Genomic DNA, 20174 nt, shown 5'->3' with positions numbered 1-20174 from the left:
TTTAGAAATTACATAATCGTCATAGAATGTTTTCCCAATGAAGTTATGAATCAATACTTCATCGTTGTGGTATTCCTTAGTATCTACAGGGCGTATGACGTCGATGCTCATGGGACAGATTGTGAAGTTGAGGTTTGCGATGCGGTTGTTGTTGGTGGTGGTAATGGTACTGTTAATGTTATTGCTGGTGGTACTGGTTATGTTGTTGGTGCTGCTGCTGGTGTTTGTAACCTTTGCACCATATTCTCCAAAACCACTACCCGAGCGCGAAGCTCGTTGACTTCTTCTATTACACCGGGGTGATTGTCGGTTCGGACGAGCGGATAAATAAGATCTAGAATTTGGTGTAGTATATAATCATGACGAGATACTCTGGAAATGAGAGAGAAAATGTTGTTTCGAATAGGTTCGCCGCTAAGTGCTTCAGGGTCTTCGCCAAGAGGGCAATGTGGTGGATGGAAGGGATCACCTTCTTCTTGTCTCCAATGATTAAGGAGGCTACGAACTCATCCCTAATTCATCCAGAATAGATGATGACTAATTGGTTGATCCATTCCGGTCACACTGCTTTCAGAACTTGAGTGGGATTCCATTTCGGAATCCGAGGGACTTGAACTAATGACGAATTCCATTTCGTACGATTGAATAAAGAATTTTTCGATATGAAATGATTTTCCGGCTATCAGGTGGTATTCTAATTATATAGAGCAAAAGGTTTCATAGATTACGGAGGAATTTACGGAATATGTCAGGCAAAGTTTACAGTAACAGATACGCTAAGATATGAATTAGCAGATACGCTAAGATATGAATTTTGTCTATACACTATTCATGTAATCAATGCAATAAGATGTGTCTAGACTAAGAATGATAAGCAGATAATTTCCGACAAAAATGATGAGCAAAACTTTTGACATGCAGACACGGTCGAAGTCCAGACTCACTAATGCATCCTAATGACTATCAGTTAGACACACTAATGCAGACCTGGTTCGCTAAGACCACCGCTCTGATACCAACTGAAAGGACCCGTTCATATACATTATAAACGATTCACAATAGTTGATTACATCGCAAGGTATTTGACCTCTATATGATACATTTTACAAACATTGCATTCGTTTTTAAAAGACAAACTTTCTTTACAACGAAAGTTGACGGCATGCACACCATTTCATAATACATCCAACTATAATTGGCTTAATAATAATCTTGATGAACTCAATGACTCGAATGCAACGTCTTTCAAAATATGAAATGAATGACTCCAAGTAATATCCTTAAAATGAGCTAATGCACAGCAGAAGATTTCTTTAATACCTGAGAATAAACATGCTTTAAAGTGTCAACCAAAAGGTTGGTGAGTTCATAGGTTTATCATAACAATCATTTCAATATATTAATAGACCACAAGATTTTCGTTTATAAATATATGTACACTCGCAAGTGTATAAAAGTATTCTATAAGTTGTAGGCACCCGGTAACATGCCTTAACGTTCATGTTTTACCCTCTGAAGTACACTAGATCAGGTATGTTTAAAATAACCTCGAAGTACTAAAGCATCCCATAGTCAGGATGGGGTTTGTCAGGCCCAATAGATCTATCTTTAGGATTCGCGCCTACCGTACATAGACAAGTAGTTTAATGTTACCAAGCTAAGGGTATATTTCTGGTTTAAACCCACATAGAATTAGTTTTAGTACTTGTGCCTATTCCGTAAAACATTTATAAAACAGCGAATGTATTCTCAGCCCAAAAATATATATAAAAAGGGAGTAATGAAACTCACAATACTGTATTTCGTAGTAAAAATACATATAACGTCATTTAACAAGTGCAAGGTTGGACTCGGATTCACAAACGTATCAATATTGAGATTTAATATTGCAGGAAAGTACGTAGACGCAACGGAGATGATAAACACTAGATTGACCTCACGAGCATACCCATGAACCATACCCATCACCTCCATAGCTATAACCCATAATTTTCTTAGCTTCGACTCATTCAAAAAAAAAAAATTTATTTTGAAATCACTCGGACAGCACTCCGTCGTAATATTTTATGTATACTAATAATATCTTGAAATAATACAAAGAAAATATATATATGTAATTCGATTGAGAGAGTTTAGAGAAATATATTTTCAAGTTTCTATAAAATAATGAAACCTATTGAATTCTATTTATAACATAATTTTGAATTATTAAAGTGAATTATTAAAGTATGAATTATTAAAGTGAATTATTAAAGTATAAATTATTAAAGTGAATTATTAAAGTATGAATTATTAAAGTGAATTATTAAAGTATGAATTATTAAAGTGAATTATTAAAGTATGAATTATTAAAATTAAAGTAAAATAAAAGTAAAGTAAAGGTAAAGTTAAAGTATAGTAAAAGTATAAAACTATATACGTATAATACGCGTATAAGTATATATAATATTAATTTAAATCGTTATATATATTTAATAAAATAAAATATAAATATCGTTATCTTTATCATACTGGTTAAGTAATGAGTTGTCAAAAGTGGTTCTAGATATTTATAAAAGATATATACGTTTTAATAATAAAGTTCTTTTTAAACTGAAAACGTTTTTTGTACTTTTGAAACTAAATTAATAGAATATTATGGAAACCAATTCTCCACTAACTTTTGTCTAACTTTCGTAAATGACACTTTTTGTTTTTATTTATAAATAGCTTTACAAATTATTCTGAATATCGTTAAGAGGAATAGATTTTCTCAAATCATAGTGGACCTCTCAACAGAGACTTGTAATCATAATTCAATGTTTCTGATAATTCAATCATTTAATATATTTTTTTAATTTCATCGAAAATCATATTGAAACAAATACGTTCGTGTAAGGTATTATACGTTTAATACTTTATTAATATTCTCAAGTTATAATATATATACATATACATATCTATTTATATATAACGGTTTGTGAATCGTCGGAATTTGGTCGAGGTTATAATGAATGTATGAACACAGTTTAAAATTCTTGAGATTTAACTTAACAAACTTTGCTTATCGTGTCGGAATAATATAAAGATTAAAGTTTAAATTTGGTCGGAAATTTCCGGGTCGTCACACCCATCAACCCCGATCACTTATTAAAGCTTTCGGTGTTCCGAACCTTGCAAAAAGACGTTTTAAGAAGTTGACTACAACTCATGCATCGTTAGTTGGGAGAGCTTATGCTTCCGCCCATTTAGATACATAATCAATGGCAACGAGAATGTAGAGATTATTATGAGATTTTGGAAATGGACCCATAAAGTCAATACCCCAAACGTTAAATACTTCACATACTTGAATGACATTTTGTGACATTTCATCACGTTGACTTATTTTTACAGCCCTTTGACAAGCATCACAGGATTTACAAAGAAGGTGTGCGTTTTTGAAAATTGAAGGCCAATAGAATCCAGTGTCATAGACTTTCCTTACTGTGAGTTGAGGCCCATAATGCCCTCCTGTTAGTCCTGTGTGACAATGGTTTAAGATTTGACTAGCTTCATCTCTGAATACGCATCGACATATTATTCCATCGGGACAACTTTTAAACAAATGTGGATCTTCCCAAAAATAGTGTTTTATATCACTAAAGAATTTCTTTCGTTTTTGGTACGACAACCCTTTTTCAAGGAATCCACATACTAAGTAGTTTGCATAGTCTGCAAACCATGAAATTTCATTATAATCGATCTTCAATAGATATTCATCAGGAAAGTTGTCTTGTATGGCTGATTCATTTAGAACTTCTAATTCAGGATTTTCAAGACGAGAAAGATGATCAGCGGCGAGATTTTCTGCTCCCTTTTTATCTCAGATTTCAATATCGAACTCTTGTAAGAGTAAGATCTAACGGATTAATCGTGGTTTGGCATCTTGTTTTGAAAATAGGTATCTAAGAGCAGAATGGTCGGTATAGACCACCATTTTTGCTAGAAAGAGATATGAACGAAATTTGTCAAAAGTAAAGACAATAGTAAGGAGTTCTTTTTCAGTAGTTGTGTAATTCGTTTGTGCTCCTTGTAACGTCTTACTAGCGTAATAAATAGGTTGAAATCATTTTTCAATCCTTTGTCCTAAAACGGCTCCCATTGCAAAATCACTTGCATCGCACATGAGTTCAAATGGTAGATTCCAATTTGGAGTTATCATGATTGGCGCATTAGTGAGTTTCTCTTTAAGAATATTAAAAGATTTGATGCATTCATCTGAAAAGATAAATGGAGCATCCTTTTCTAGGAGTTTTTTCATAGGAGTGACAATTTTAGAAAAATTATTTATGAAACGTCGGTAAAAACCGGCATGCCCTAGAAAACTCCTAACTCCTCTAACATTGGTGGGATGTGGAAGTTTAGCGATTACATCTACTTTAGCTCTATCCACTTCAATTCCTTCCTTTGAAATTTTATGACCAAGAACGATGCCTTCTTTAACCATGAAATGGCATTTCTCCCAATAAAGAACTAGATTTGATTGTTCGCATCAAATAAGCATTCGTTCAAGATTAATTAGACATGTTTCAAAAGTGGCACCGAAGACTGAAAAGTCATCCATGAAAACTTTCATGCATTCCTCTATCATGTCATGAAAAATCGCCATCATGTACCTTTGAAAGGTTGTAGGGGCGTTGCAAAGTCCAAATGGCATGCGTTTGTAAGCGAAAGTACCATAAGAGCACGCGAATGTGGTTTTCTCTTGGTCCTTGGGTGCGATTGGAATTTGAAAGTATCCGGAGAAACTGTCAAGAAAACAATATTAACTGTTTCCGGCTAACCTTTCCAACATTGGATCAATGAAAGGTAAGGGAAAGTGATCTTTTCTGGTGGCGTTATTTAATTTTCTATAATAAATACAAACACGCCATCCTGTTACAGTCCTAGTCGGAATAAGCTCATTTTTTTCATTTGTGATGACAGTGATGCCACCCTTCTTAGGTACGCATTGAACTGGGCTTACACATGGACTATCAGAGATTGGATAAATTAAACCTGCATCAAGTAGTTTAATAATTTCTTTCTTAACAACATCTTGCATATTAGGATTTAGTCTTCGTTGGCGTTGCACATACGTTTTATGACCTTCTTCCATAAGGATTTTATGTGTGCAATACGAAGGACTTATGCCTTTAATGTCTTGAATCTTCCATGCAATAGTTGGTTTATGAGCTTTTAGCACAGAAATGAGTTGAGATTTTTCATTTTTCGTAAGAGAAGACGAGATTATTACAGGTAATTCAGATTCACCATGTAAATGAGCGTATTTCAAATGGTTTGGAAGTAGCTTTAACTCTAATATCGGTGGTTCTTCTATCGATGATTTGTATCGATATCTGTCTTCCTCTTTCAACATTTGAAGTTCTTCTGTTGTTGGTTCGTATTCATTAGCATAAGTGTAGCTAACATTTCAGCTTCATTAATTTCTTCAGTTCCTTCTCCTAAAGAACATTCTCCTGTTCCTTTTAATTCTGGAAATTCTTGTAACAATTCTTCTTGTGAATCTATAGTTTGAATATAATAACATGTATCATCTGCAGATTAAGGTTGTTGCATGGCTCTATCAATAGAAAAGGTAACACTCTTGTCCTCTATACTTAGGGTCAGTTTCTTACCAAATACATCTATTATTGCTTTAGCCGTGTTTATGAATGGTCTTCCTAATATAAGAGGAACTCGAGAATCTTCTTCCATGTCCAGAATAACAAAGTCTACTGGAAATACTAAAGTACCAACTTTAACTAGCATCTTCTCCATTATCCCTCTAGGATATTTTACTGATCGATCTGCTAGTTGTATACTTATTCTTGTTGGTTTCAATTCTCCGAGGTCTAGTTTAGCGTATAGTGAATACGACATTAAATTTACACTAGCACCTAAGTCTGCCAATGCTTCTATTGAACAAAAACTACCCAGAAAATATGAAATTGTGAAACTTCCTGGATCTATTAATTTTTCTGGTATCTTATTCAACAACACTGCAGAACAATTAGCATTCATTGTAACAGCCGAGAGTTCTTCCATTTTTCTTCTATTTGTGATTAGATCTTTCAGGAATTTAGCATATCTTGGCATTACTGAAATCACATGAATGAAAGGAAGATTGACATTTATTTGTTTAAACATATCAAAGACTTTGGATTGCTCGGCTTCAAGTATTTCTTTTCTCATTTTACTCGGGTAAGGAAGCGGTGGTTGGTATGGTTTAACATAAGGTTTAGCCTTAAATGTGTTATCTTCATTAACCTTTTCAACTACCAGTTCTTTTTCCTTCTCTTGCTCAGATTGTGGTTCTTGTGTAGTAGGAATAGAGTCATCAGAATTTACAGTCATTTTAGGTGGTTTAAGTGTAATACGACTTCTTGTGGTAATGGCTTTAGCTGTTTCATTTCGGGGGTTAGCATTTGTATCGCTAGGTAGACTTCCCGGTTTTCTTTCACCTATCAACCTTGCTAGGTTACTTACTTTTTGTTTCAGATTTTGGATTGAAGCTTGTTGATTTTTAAATGCTTGAGCATTTTGTTCATTAGTTTATTTCTGAGATGTGAAAAACTGTGTTTGAGATTCAACTAGCTTCGACATCATGTCTTTTAAATTTGGCTTTTTATCATCGGTTTGTGGTGGTTTATTTGGAAAAATAAGTCTTTGCTGATTGTAAGTATTATTAGATACTTGTTAATTGCTAGGACCTTGTTGGTTGTTGTATGGAACATTTCGGCTATAATTCTGATTTTGATTGTAGTTTGGTCTTGGAGGTTGATAATTATTTTGATAATTATTTCCAGGCCTTTGGTTCATGTATGAAACATTCTCTCTTTGTTCCATTGTTTGTTCAATACTGAGACAATCTTTTGTCAAATGTGGTCCTCCACACTGCTCACAACTAATTCGTATTGCGTGAATATCTTTAGTCATCTTTTCCATTCGTCTCTCGAAAGAATCTAACTTTGCGGAAATGGAATCAAAGTCATGGCTAGAATCGGCTCTAGCCGCTTTAGATGAACGAAAAATATCTTTTTTCTGGTGCCACTCATGTGAGTGGGAGGCTGTGTTATCAATAATTTTGTGAGCTTCAGTTGCGGTTTTCTTCATAATGGAACCACCAGCTGCTGTGTCGATGTCTTTTCGTGTAGCAACATCGCATCCTTGGTAGAATATTTGAACTTTTTGATAAGTGTCTAAACCATGTTGAAGACATTCTCTCAACAACTTTCCGAATCTTGTCCACGCTTCATATAATGTTTCATTTGGCTTTTGCGTAAACGTAACAATTTCTCCTTGAAGTCTCACGGCTTTAGATGCCGGAAAGAATCTTTTAAGAAATTTCTCAACTAAAACATCCCATGTGTCAATCGCTCCATCGGGTAACGATTCTAACCAATCTTTGGTGTCTCACTTTAAAGTCCAGGGAAATAACATGAGATAGATCTGTTTATCCTTAACTTCTCTGATTTTAAATAAAGTACAGATCCTATTAAAGGTTCGAAGATGTTCGTTTGGATGTTCTTTTGGTGTACCACTAAATTGGCATTGATTAGTTACCATGTGTAGGATTTGTCCTTTGATTTCATAATCTGGCGCATTAATGTCTGGTTGAGTAATGGCATGACCTTGGCCCGTGCGTGTGGCTCTCATTCGATCTTCCGTACTTAGAGGTTCCTGATTTTCAATGATTGAATTTGTTGAATCTGAATCACTAGAGGATTCTGATTTAATGTTTTCTTCCTCGACAATCTCTGGTTGTATGATTTGTGGTTCAGGAGGACTGATTAGTGGTTCATGAAAGGACCCGTTCATATACATTATAAATGATTCACAATAGTTGATTACATCGCGAGGTATTTGACCTCTATATGATACGTTTTACAAACATTGCATTCGTTTTTAAAAGACAAACTTTCTTTACATCAAAAAATTAACGGCATGCATACCATTTCATATTACATCCAACTATAATTGACTTAATATTAATCTTGATGAACTCGACGACTCGAATGCAACGTCTTTCAAAGTATGTCATGAATGACTCCAGGTAATATCCTTAAAATGAGCTAATGCACAGCGGAAGATTTCTTTAATACCTGAGAATAAACATGCTTTAAAGTGTCAACCAAAAGGTTGGTGAGTTCATTAGTTTATCATAATCAATCATTTCCGTAATAGTAATAGACCACAATATTTCAGTTTCCATAAATATTCGTACACTCGCAAGTGTTTAAAAGTATTCTATAAGTTGTAGGCACCCGGTAACAAGCCTTAACATTCATGTTTTACCCTCTGAAGTACACCAGATCAGGTGTATTTAAAATAACCTCGAAGTACTAAAGCATCCCATAGTCAGGATGGGGTTTGTCAGGCCCAATAGATCTATCTTTAGGATTCGTGCCTACCGTACATAGACAAGTAGTTTAATGTTACCAAGCTAAGGGTATATTTCTGGTTTAAACCCACATAGAATTAGTTTTAGTACTTGTGCCTACTTCGTAAAACATTTATAAAACAGCGCATGTATTCTCAGCCCAAAAATATATATTGCAAAAGCAATTAAAAAGGGAGCAAATGAAACTCACAATACTGTATTTCGTAGCAATTATGTATATGACGTCACTGAAAATGATAAACGTTAGGTTGACCTCACGAGCAATACCCTCGATCAATACCCATAACCTCCATAGCTATAACTCATAATTTCCTTAGCTCTATCCCGTTTAAAAACTTATTTTGAAATCGTCCGAGTATAACTTCGTCGTAGTATTTTATGTATACTAATAATATCTTGAAATAATACAAAAAAAAATATATATATGTAATTCGATTGAGAGAGTTTAGAGAAATATATTTTCAAGTTTCTATGAAATAATGAAACCTATTGAATTCTATTTATAATAGATTTTTGAATTATTAAAGTATGAATTATTAAAGTGAATTATTAAAGTATGAATTATTAAAGTGAATTATTAAAGTGAATTATTAAAGTATGAATTATTAAAGTGAATTATTAAAGTGAATTATTAAAGTATGAATTATTAAAGTGAATTATTAAAGTGAATTATTAAAGTATGAATTATTAAAGTGAATTATTAAAGTATGAATTATTAAAGTTAAAGTAAAATAAAAGTAAAGTAAAGGTAAAGTTAAAGTATAGTAAAAGTATAAAACTATATACGTATAATACGTGTATAAATATATATAATATTAATTTAAATCGTTATATATATTTAATAAAATAAAATATAAATATCGTTATCTTTATCATACTGGTTAAGTAATGAGTTGTCAAAAGTGGTTCTAGATATTTATAAAAGATATATACATTTTAATAATAAAGTTCTTTTTAAACTGAAAACGTTTTTTGTACTTTTGAAACTAAATCAAATAAATATGATAATTTTGTTTTCCAAAACTAAATATATTTAAGAATCATTTTGTTAAAAGGTTAAAATAATGGAAATCGTTATACCACAAAACATTTTAGAAAAGTAGAATTATATATATTCATAATAGATTTCAAGTTTTTAAATTACAGTCTGTTGGTGAAGCATGGGATAAAGTCCAAAGGTTAAATAAACGTATGAAATCATCTTAATGAAAAATATCGAGTTACTTAACTTGTCGATATCCAACATCTAAGTTATTTACACTCCACGTTCTTATTTTCATATTAAATAAAATGAAAGTTAACCTAGTTATCTTATCAAGGTCACGAAGAAAATATTATAAAACATGCCTTGGAAATTAAACAGGAATTTCCACTAACCCTTGTCTAGTTCCCGTTAATTGACACATTTGTTCTTATTTATAAATCACTTTACCATTTTCCGAATGTTGTCAAAAAGAATAGATTTCTTAAATCACAGTAGACCTCATAACATAGGCCCGTAATCATATCATAATGTATCTAATAATTCAATCATTTGATATTATCTCTTAATTCTGTCGATAAATATATCGAAACAAATACGTTCATGTAAAGTATCATATATCTAATACTTTGTTAATGTTTTCAGTTAATATTATATATTATATATACATATCTATATACTCATAATTGTTCGTGAATCGTCGAACACGGTCAAAGGGTAATTGATTACATGAATGTAGTTCCAAACTTTTTAAGATTCAACATTACAAATTCTGCTTATCGTGTCGGAAACATATAAAGGTTAAGTTTAAATTTGGTCAGAAATTTTCGGGTCGTCACAGTACCTACCCGTTAAAGAAATTTCGTCCCGAAATTTGATCGAGGTCGTCATGGCTAACAATAAGAATGTTATTATGACGAATATAAGTTGATTCATAGGGTTTTATCATGATTGAGAAATATGGATAAAATAATTCGATTACTCGAAACGTATGAGTGAAGCTATCGTAAAAGAGTGAAATGAGAAAATAGGGATTCGTCTTATCTTTTGACGTCATCACGGTTGATCTCCGGATTAAAGAAAATCTTTGTAATCTATATAGGATTTGATTCTTCGATGATTAAGGAAATTATGATCCTCTTCGATTTAATGCGATGATTCATCTTGATTTTTCTGTCGGATATTTCACTATAAATCCACCTCCTTCGTTTCATTTTAATTCACACCTTCTATTCTTTCTCCCTCAATTCTTACTTTAAAATTATTCGTTAGTATGCTTCATCCAGTGCTGATTCTCGATATACTCCTCACTTTCATATCTTTCGTTCTTCTTTTTCATCTACCTCCGAAAGAATCTATTTACTTCTACTATACTCTTGGTTTTATAGTGTTTTTTGTTCTCTCGTGTCTTTATATTTCTATATGCATCGATATATATGGTTTATAATTTCTGGGTTGTTGTTGGGTTTTATATCTTCCCTTATATTTCGATGTCCCTGCTTCTATCTTCTATAATCATTGTCATCCCCAATTAATGCTCTCTTTTATTTGCTGCGATTTATACCCCAATTTCTATTTTGGAGTTTTGTCCTTTCGTTTCTTCTTCTTGCGATTAAGCACCGCTTGTAATGGTCCAGAATTCGCATATATGAATTTCGGAATGAACATTGTTAATGTTCTAAGAAGGAAATTGTAATGGCACGATCTTGACTTGTCAAATTACTAGAATACCTCGGATAAGGCCGAATCATCGAGAAATATTTTCTTGATATTTTAGAGGTTAAAGAGAATACAAGAGTCGTGTAACATAGAACATGATGACAATATAATCTATGAATCATCGCGTTCCATTTAGAAACTCAGCATGACTTACTGTAATATAATCACGTTAATCAAGTGTCATTATATTATACTAGTTCATGCTTCAGTTCCCAACACTACTTCAAAAATATTCCTATTTTAAATTCGAAAGTTTCAGAATTTAGAAACTAAAATAGTTTCTTTTATGATGTAATACAGACAGCACGAAGAGGTAAATGATTTCAGATAAGAATAATTATGGAAATATCTTCAGAAATATGGAGGATATTTATAATGAAAGATACGATGATATCTTAAAATTTCTAATATCAGAGGATGATGAAGAATATTGTCCGTAAGGGTTTAGAGTCAGGAGCAAGGTATTCGATATTGACTTCAGCAGACATGGAATCATTTGGATTCTTTGAAGGTAGATTTCGTCCTTGTGATTTATCCACAGCCTTCTTCATGGTTTGCTCAATCCGTATTTTTCAGTACCAAATCTTCTCTTTTTCTGAGCTTTGCTAACACACTACTCTTTATCATCAAACTTTTTACTATTAAGGTCGTTTATAGTTTTTGCTGCTTCATCAGTATTTCGAGAACTAGTTCGCAGTTTAGGGTGTTTTTCAGAAACTTCACATTCAAAGTATATAAGTCCAGAAGATAGACACATATAATTGTTGGTGTAGACATGCTGCGAGATTTCAAAATACTGATTGCTAATTTCCGATGATTCGTATGGCAATTCTCGTTACAAGATGCAGATGAGTAAATGATGGGGTTTTGATAAATATAAAGATTTTTCGGAAAATCAAAGATCAATGAAGTTGTTAATAAGTTTACTGCAAATGTGGCGAGATATGAAAGGTTCCCCGGTAATAATGATGAAGGGGTAATCATTATAATAAGGCTTATTCGATTGAACAATTGAAGTTGGTTTGCTGGAGCTGTGACAAAACCGTCTATTTTTAGAAGGGATTGAAAAGTTATTTTAGCTAGTAAATGTCAAAAGGTCTGACATGGATACATGTTAAATTATGACTTTAGTTTCAAGAGTTTTTCAGGTACGTAACTGTGGATAACATGTGGTTGGATCATCATCTCGATTGTTCATTATTTGAAGTGTCTTCAGGTATTTCGAAGGGTTTGAACACAGATTATAATCTTTAATATACATACGATGTTCTAACACAGTTTTGAAGTTAAAGTATAGCTTTGAAAGATGTAAGAATCTAAGAGTGATGATACCGGTTATAACTTGAATTGAATTCGGCGATTTCAAAATCAGAATATGTAATTAGATTTTTGAATGAGTATGGTTGTTTTGATTTCTATAAAAGAATGTATATTGTTGTGAAAGTAGGGAGTATAATGGATGATCTGCTGAATCAGATTCGAAGAATGTAACATATTAATTGTGAATTTATATATCTCTCGGGTATTACCTACCCGTTAAAAAAATGTCACAATTAATATTTTGTACAAAAGAATTTTATTACAGTCTTTATGGAAATATATGTGTATATTTCTTCAGATGTAATATAGATTTAATGAGTTAATATTAAATTAAACTCACTTGATTTATGGTTAAGGCTAGGATAGATAATTTATAAACTTTAGAAATTACATATGAAATGTCCCGTTCTTATTGATTAAAAACGTTCCATATAAATTGATTTCGTTGCGAGGTTTTGACCTCTATATGAGACGTTTTTCAAAGACTGCATTCATTTTAAAACAAACCATAACCTTTATTTCATCAATAAAGGTTTAAAAAGCTTTACGTAGATTATCAAATAATGATAATCTAAAATATCCTGTTTACACACGACCATTACATAATGGTTTACAATACAAATATGTTACAACAAAATAAGTTTCTTGAATGCAGTTTTTACACAATATCATTCAAGCATGGACTCCAAATCTCGTCCTTATTTAAGTATACGACAGCGGAAGCTCTTAATAATCACCTGAGAATAAACATGCTTAAAACGTCAACAAAAATGTTGGTGAGTTATAGGTTTAACCTATAAATATCAAATCATAATAATAGACCACAAGATTTCATATTTCAATACACATCCCATACATAGAGATAAAAATCATTCATATGGTGAACACCTGGTAACCGACATTAACAAGATGAATATATAAGAATATCCCCATCATTCCGGGACACCCTTCGGATATGATATAAATTTCGAAGTACTAAAGCATCCGGTACTTTGGATGGGGTTTGTTAGGCCCAATAGATCTATCTTTAGGATTCGCGTCAATTAGGGTGTCTGTTCCCTAATTCTTAGATTACCAGACTTAATAAAAAGGGGCATATTCGATTTTGATAATTCAACCATAGAATGTAGTTTCACGTACTTGTGTCTATTTTGTAAATCATTTATAAAACCTGCATGTATTCTCATCCCAAAAATATTAGATTTTAAAAGTGGGACTATAACTCACTTTCACAGATTTTTACTTCGTCGGGAAGTAAGACTTGGCCACTGGTTGATTCACGAACCTATAACAATATATACATATATATCAAAGTATGTTCAAAATATATTTACAACACTTTTAATATATTTTGATGTTTTAAGTTTATTAAGTCAGCTGTCCTCGTTAGTAACCTACAACTAGTTGTCCACAATTAGATGTACAGAAATAAATCAATAAATATTATCTTGAATCAATCCACGACCCAGTGTATACGTATCTCAGTATTGATCACAACTCAAACTATATATATTTTGGAATCAACCTTAACCCTGTATAGCTAACTCCAACATTCACATATAGAGTGTCTATGGTTGTTCCGAAATATATATAGATGTGTCGACATGATAGGTCGAAACATTGTATACGTGTCTATGGTATCTCAAGATTACATAATATACAATACAAGTTGATTAAGTTATGGTTGGAATAGATTTGTTACCAATTTTCACGTAGCTAAAATGAGAAAAATTATCCAATCTTGTTTTACCCATAACTTCTTCATTTTAAATCCGTTTTGGGTGAATCAAATTGCTATGGTTTCATATTGAACTCTATTTTATGAATCTAAACAGAAAAAGTATAGGTTTATAGTCATAAAAATAAGTTACAGGTCGTTTTTGTAAAGGTAGTCATTTCAGTCGAAAGAACGACGTCTAGATGACCATTTTAGAAAACATACTTCCACTTTGAGTTTAACCATAATTTTTGGATATAGTTTCATGTTTATAATAAAAATCATTTTCTCTGAATAACAACTTTTAAATCAAAGTTTATCATAGTTTTTAATTAACTAACCCAAAACAGCCCGCGGTGTTACTACGACGGCGTAAATCCGGTTTTACGGTGTTTTTCGTGTTTCCAGGTTTTAAATCATTAAGTTAGCATATCAAATAGATATAGAACATGTGTTTAGTTGATTTTAAAAGTCAAGTTAGAAGGATTAACTTTTGTTTGCGAACAAGTTTAGAATTAACTAAACTATGTTCTAGTGATTACAAGTTTAAACCTTCGAATAAGATAGCTTTATATGTATGAATCGAATGATGTTATGAACATCATTACTACCTTAAGTTCCTTGGATAAACCTACTGGAAAAGAGAAAAATGGATCTAGCTTCAACGGATTCTTGGATGGCTCGAAGTTCTTGAAGCAGAATCATGACACGAAAACAAGTTCAAGTAAGATCATCACTTGAAATAAGATTGTTATAGTTATAGAAATTGAACCAAAGTTTGAATATGATTATTACCTTGTATTAGAATGATAACCTACTGTAAGAAACAAAGATTTCTTGAGGTTGGATGATCACCTTACAAGATTGGAAGTGAGCTAGCAAACTTGAAAGTATTCTTGATTTTATGTAACTAGAACTTGTAGAATATATGAAGAACACTTAGAACTTGAAGATAGAACTTGAGAGAGATCAATTAGATGAAGAAAATTTAAGGATGAAAGTGTTTGTAGGTGTTTTTGGTCGTTGGTGTATGGATTAGATATAAAGGATATGTAATTTTGTTTTCATGTAAATAAGTCATGAATGATTACTCATATTTTTGTAATTTTATGAGATATTTCATGCTAGTTGCCAAATGATGGTTCCCACATGTGTTAGGTGACTCACATGGGCTGCTAAGAGCTGATCATTGGAGTGTATATACCAATAGTACATACATCTAAAAGCTGTGTATTGTACGAGTACGAATACGGGTGCGTACGAGTAGAATTGTTGATGAAACTGAACGAGGATGTAATTGTAAGCATTTTTGTTAAGTAGAAGTATTTTGATAAGTGTATTGAAGTCTTTCAAAAGTGTATAAATACATATTAAAACACTACATGTATATACATTTTAACTGAGTCGTTAAGTCATCGTTAGTCGTTACATGTAAGTGTTGTTTTGAAACCTTTAGGTTAACGATCTTGTTAAATGTTGTTAACTTAATGTTTATAATATCAAATGAGATTTTAAATTATTATATTATCATGATATTATCATGTATGAATATCTCTTGATATGATATATATACATTAAATGTCTTTACAACGATAATCGTTACATATATGTCTCGTTTAAAAATCATTAAGTTAGTAGTCTTGTTTTTACATATGTAGTTCATTGTTAATATACTTAATGATATGTTTACTTATCATAGTATCATGTTAACTATATATATATATCCATATATATGTCATCATATAGTTTTTACAAGTTTTAACGTTCGTGAATCACCGGTCAACTTGGGTGGTCAATTGTCTATATGAAACATATTTCAATTAATCAAGTCTTAACAAGTTTGATTGCTTAACATATTGGAAACATTTAATCATGTAAATATCAATCTCAATTAATATATATAAACATGGAAAAGTTCGGGTCACTACAGTACCTACCCGTTAAATAAATTTCGTCCCGAAATTTTAAGCTGTTGAAGGTGTTGACGAATCTTCTGGAAATAGATGCGGGTATTTCTTCTTCATCTGATCTTCACGCTCCCAGGTGAACTCGGGTCCTCTACGAGCATTCCATCGAACCTTAACAATTGGTATCTTGTTTTGCTTAAGTCTTTTAACCTCACGATCCATTATTTCGACGGGTTCTTCGATGAATTGAAGTTTTTCATTGATTTGGATTTCATCTAACGGAATAGTGAGATCTTCTTTAGCAAAACATTTCTTCAAATTCGAGACGTGGAAAGTGTTATGTACAGTCGCGAGTTGTTGAGGTAACTCAAGTCGGTAAGCTATTGGTCCGACACGATCAATAATCTTGAATGGTCCAATATACCTTGGATTTAATTTCCCTCGTTTACCAAATCGAACAACGCCTTTCCAAGGTGCAACTTTAAGCATGACCATCTCTCCAATTTCAAATTCTATATCTTTTCTTTTAATGTCAGCGTAGCTCTTTTGTCGACTTTGGGCGGTTTTCAACCGTTGTTGAATTTGGATGATTTTCTCGGTAGTTTCTTGTATTATCTCCGGACCCGTAATCTGTCTATCCCCCACTTCATTCCAACAAATCGGAGACCTGCACTTTCTACCATAAAGTGCCTCAAACGGCGCCATCTCAATACTATAATGATAACTGTTGTTGTAGGAAAATTCTGCTAACGGTAGGTGTCGATCCCAACTGTTTCCGAAATCAATAACACATGCTCGTAGCATGTCTTCAAGCGTTTGTATCGTTCTTTCGCTCTGCCCATCAGTTTGTGGATGATAGGCAGTACTCATGTCTAGACGAGTTCCTAATGCTTACTGTAATGTCTGCCAGAATCTTGAAATAAATCTGCCATCCCTATCAGAGATAATAGAGATTGGTATTCCATGTCTGGAGACGACTTCCTTCAAATACAGTCGTGCTAACTTCTCCATCTTGTCATCTTCTCTTATTGGAAGGAAGTGTGCTGATTTAGTGAGACGATCAACTATTACCCAAATAGTATCAAAACCACTTGCAGACCTTGGCAATTTAGTGATGAAATCCATGGTAATGTTTTCCCATTTCCATTCTGGGATTTCGGGTTGTTGAAGTAGACCTGATGGTTTCTGATGCTCAGCTTTGACCTTAGAACACGTCAAACATTCTCCTACGTATTTAGCAACATCGGCTTTCATACCCGGCCACCAAAAATGTTTCTTGAGATCCTTGTACATCTTCCCCGTTCCAGGATGTATTGAGTATCTGGTTTTATGAGCTTCTCTAAGTACCATTTCTCTCATATCTCCAAATTTTGGTACCCAAATCCTTTCTGCCCTATATCGGGTTCCATCTTCCCGAATATTAAGATGCTTCTCCGATCCTTTGGGTATTTCATCCTTTAAATTTCCCTCTTTTAAAACTCCTTGTTGCGCCTCCTTTATTTGAGTAGTAAGGTTATTATGAATCATTATATTCATAGATTTTACTCGAATGGGTTCTCTGTCCTTCCTGCTCAAGGCATCAGCTACCACATTTGCCTTCCCCGGGTGGTAACGAATCTCAAAGTCGTAATCATTCAATAATTCAATCCACCTACGCTGCCTCATATTCAGTTGTTTCTGATTAAATATGTGTTGAAGACTTTTGTGGTCGGTATATATAATACTTTTGACCCCATATAAGTAGTGCCTCCAAGTCTTTAATGCAAAAACAACCGCGCCTAATTCCAAATCATGCGTCGTATAATTTTGCTCGTGAATCTTCAATTGTCTAGAGGCATAAGCAATCACCTTCGTTCGTTGCATTAATACACAACCGAGACCTTGCTTTGATGCGTCACAATAAATCACAAAATCATCATTCCCTTCAGGCAATGACAATATAGGTGCCGTAGTTAGCTTTTTCTTCAATAACTGAAACGCTTTCTCTTGTTCATCCTTCCATTCAAATTTCTTCCCTTTATGCGTTAATGCAGTCAAGGGTTTTGCTATTCTGGAAAAGTCTTGGATGAACCTTCTGTAGTAACCAGCTAGTCCTAAAAACTGGCGTATGTGTTTCGGAGTTTTCGGGGTTTCCCACTTTTCAACAGTTTCTATCTTTGCCGGATCCACCTTAATACCTTCTTTGTTCACTATGTGACCGAGGAATTGAACTTCTTCCAACCAAAATGCACACTTTGAAAACTTAGCGTACAATTCTTCCTTCCTCAATACTTCTAACACCTTTCTCAAATATTCACCGTGTTCTTGGTCATTCTTTGAGTAAATAAGTATGTCATCAATGAAAACAATGACAAACTTGTCAAGGTATGGTCCACACACTCGGTTCATAAGGTCCATGAACACAGCTGGTGCATTAGTTAAACCAAACGGCATGACCATAAACTCATAATGACCGTAACGTGTTCTGAAAGCAGTCTTTGGAATATCATCTTCTTTCACCCGCATTTGATGATACCCGGAACGTAAGTCAATCTTTGAATAAACAGACGAGCCTTGTAGTTGATCAAATAAGTCGTCGATTCTCGGTAGTGGGTAGCGGTTCTTGATGGTAAGTTTGTTCAACTCTCGATAGTCGATACACAACCTGAATGTACCATCTTTCTTCTTGACAAACAAAACAGGAGCTCCCCACGGTGATGTGCTTAGTCGAATGAAACCACGCTCTAAAAGTTCTTGTAATTGGCTTTGCAGTTCTTTCATCTCGCTGGGTGCGAGTGTGTAAGTAGCACGAGCTATTGGTGCAGCTCCTGGTACAAGATCTATTTGAAATTCAACGGATCGATGTGGGGGTAATCCCGGTAATTCTTTCGGAAATACATCGGGAAATTCTTTTGCAATGGGAACATCATTGATGCTCTTTTCTTCAGTTTGTACTTTCTCGACGTGTGCTAGAACAGCATAGCAACCTTTTCTTATTAGTTTTTATGCCTTCAAATTACTAATAAGATGTAGCTTCGTGTTGCCCTTTTCTCCGTACACCATTAAGGGTTTTCCTTATTCTCGTATAATGCGAATTGCATTTTTGTAACAAACGATCTCTGCTTTCACTTCTTTCAACCAGTCCATACCGATTATCACATCAAAACTCCCTAACTCTACTGGTATCAAATCAATCTTAAATGTTTCGCTAACCAGTTTAATTTCTCGATTCCGACATATATTATCTGCTGAAATTAATTTACCATTTCCTAATTCGAGTAAAAATTTACTATCCAAAGGCGTCAATGGACAACTTAATTTAGCACAAAAATCTCTACTCATATAGCTTCTATCCGCACCCGAATCAAATAAAACGTAAGCAGATTTATTGTCAATAAGAAACGTACCTGTAACAAGCTCCGGGTCTTCCTGTGCCTCTGCCACATTAATATTGAAAACTCTTCCGCGGCCTTGTCCATTCGTGTTCTCCTGGTTCGGGCAATTTCTAATAATGTGGTCCGGTTTTCCACATTTATAACAAACTACATTGGCATAACTTGCTCCGACACTACTTGCTCCGCCATTACTCGTTCCGACACCATTTGTTCCTTTCGTTCTATTAACCCCTGGTCCGTAGACCTCACACTTCACCGCGCTATGACCATTTCTTTTACACTTGTTGCAAAATTTGGTACAGAACCCCGAGTGATACTTTTCACACCTTTGGCATAGCTGCTTCTGATTGTTGTTGTTGTTGTTGTTGCGGTTATTATTGTTGTTGGGATGATTGTTGTAGTTGCTGTTGTTGTTGTTGTTGTTGTTGTTGTTGTTGTTGTTGTTGTTGTTGTTGGGCCGTTTGTTGTAGTTGCGATTGATGTTGCGATTGTTGGGATAATTGTTGCGATTATTGTTTTAATTGCTGTTGTTGTTGTATTGGTGATTCTTATCACCGTTTTCCTCCCACTTTCTTTTGACTTGCTTCACATTGGCCTCTTCAGCAGTCTGTTCTTTAATTCTTTCTTCAATCTGATTCACTAGTTTGTGAGCCATTCTACATGCCTGTTGTATGGAGGCGGGCTCGTGTGAACTTATATCTTCTTGGATTCTTTCCGGTAATCCTTTCACAAACGCGTCGATCTTCTCTTC

General features: G+C 33.6%; 1 non-coding gene across 1 annotated transcript; it reads left to right on the top strand.

The window, feature by feature from the left end:
- The first annotated feature begins 7204 nt into the window (after window positions 1-7204).
- Window positions 7205-7311, top strand: LOC139869788 (small nucleolar RNA R71). The gene has a single exon (XR_011766367.1). It is a non-coding gene; the product is annotated as a small nucleolar RNA R71 (small nucleolar RNA).
- The last annotated feature ends 12863 nt before the right edge of the window (window positions 7312-20174 follow it).

The sequence above is a fragment of the Rutidosis leptorrhynchoides genome, chromosome 9, assembly GCF_046630445.1.
Source record: "Rutidosis leptorrhynchoides isolate AG116_Rl617_1_P2 chromosome 9, CSIRO_AGI_Rlap_v1, whole genome shotgun sequence".
NCBI classification, from domain to species: domain Eukaryota; kingdom Viridiplantae; phylum Streptophyta; class Magnoliopsida; order Asterales; family Asteraceae; genus Rutidosis; species Rutidosis leptorrhynchoides.
The sequence above is the reverse complement of the archived record's forward strand: the minus strand, read 5'-3'. Positions and strand labels throughout refer to the sequence as shown.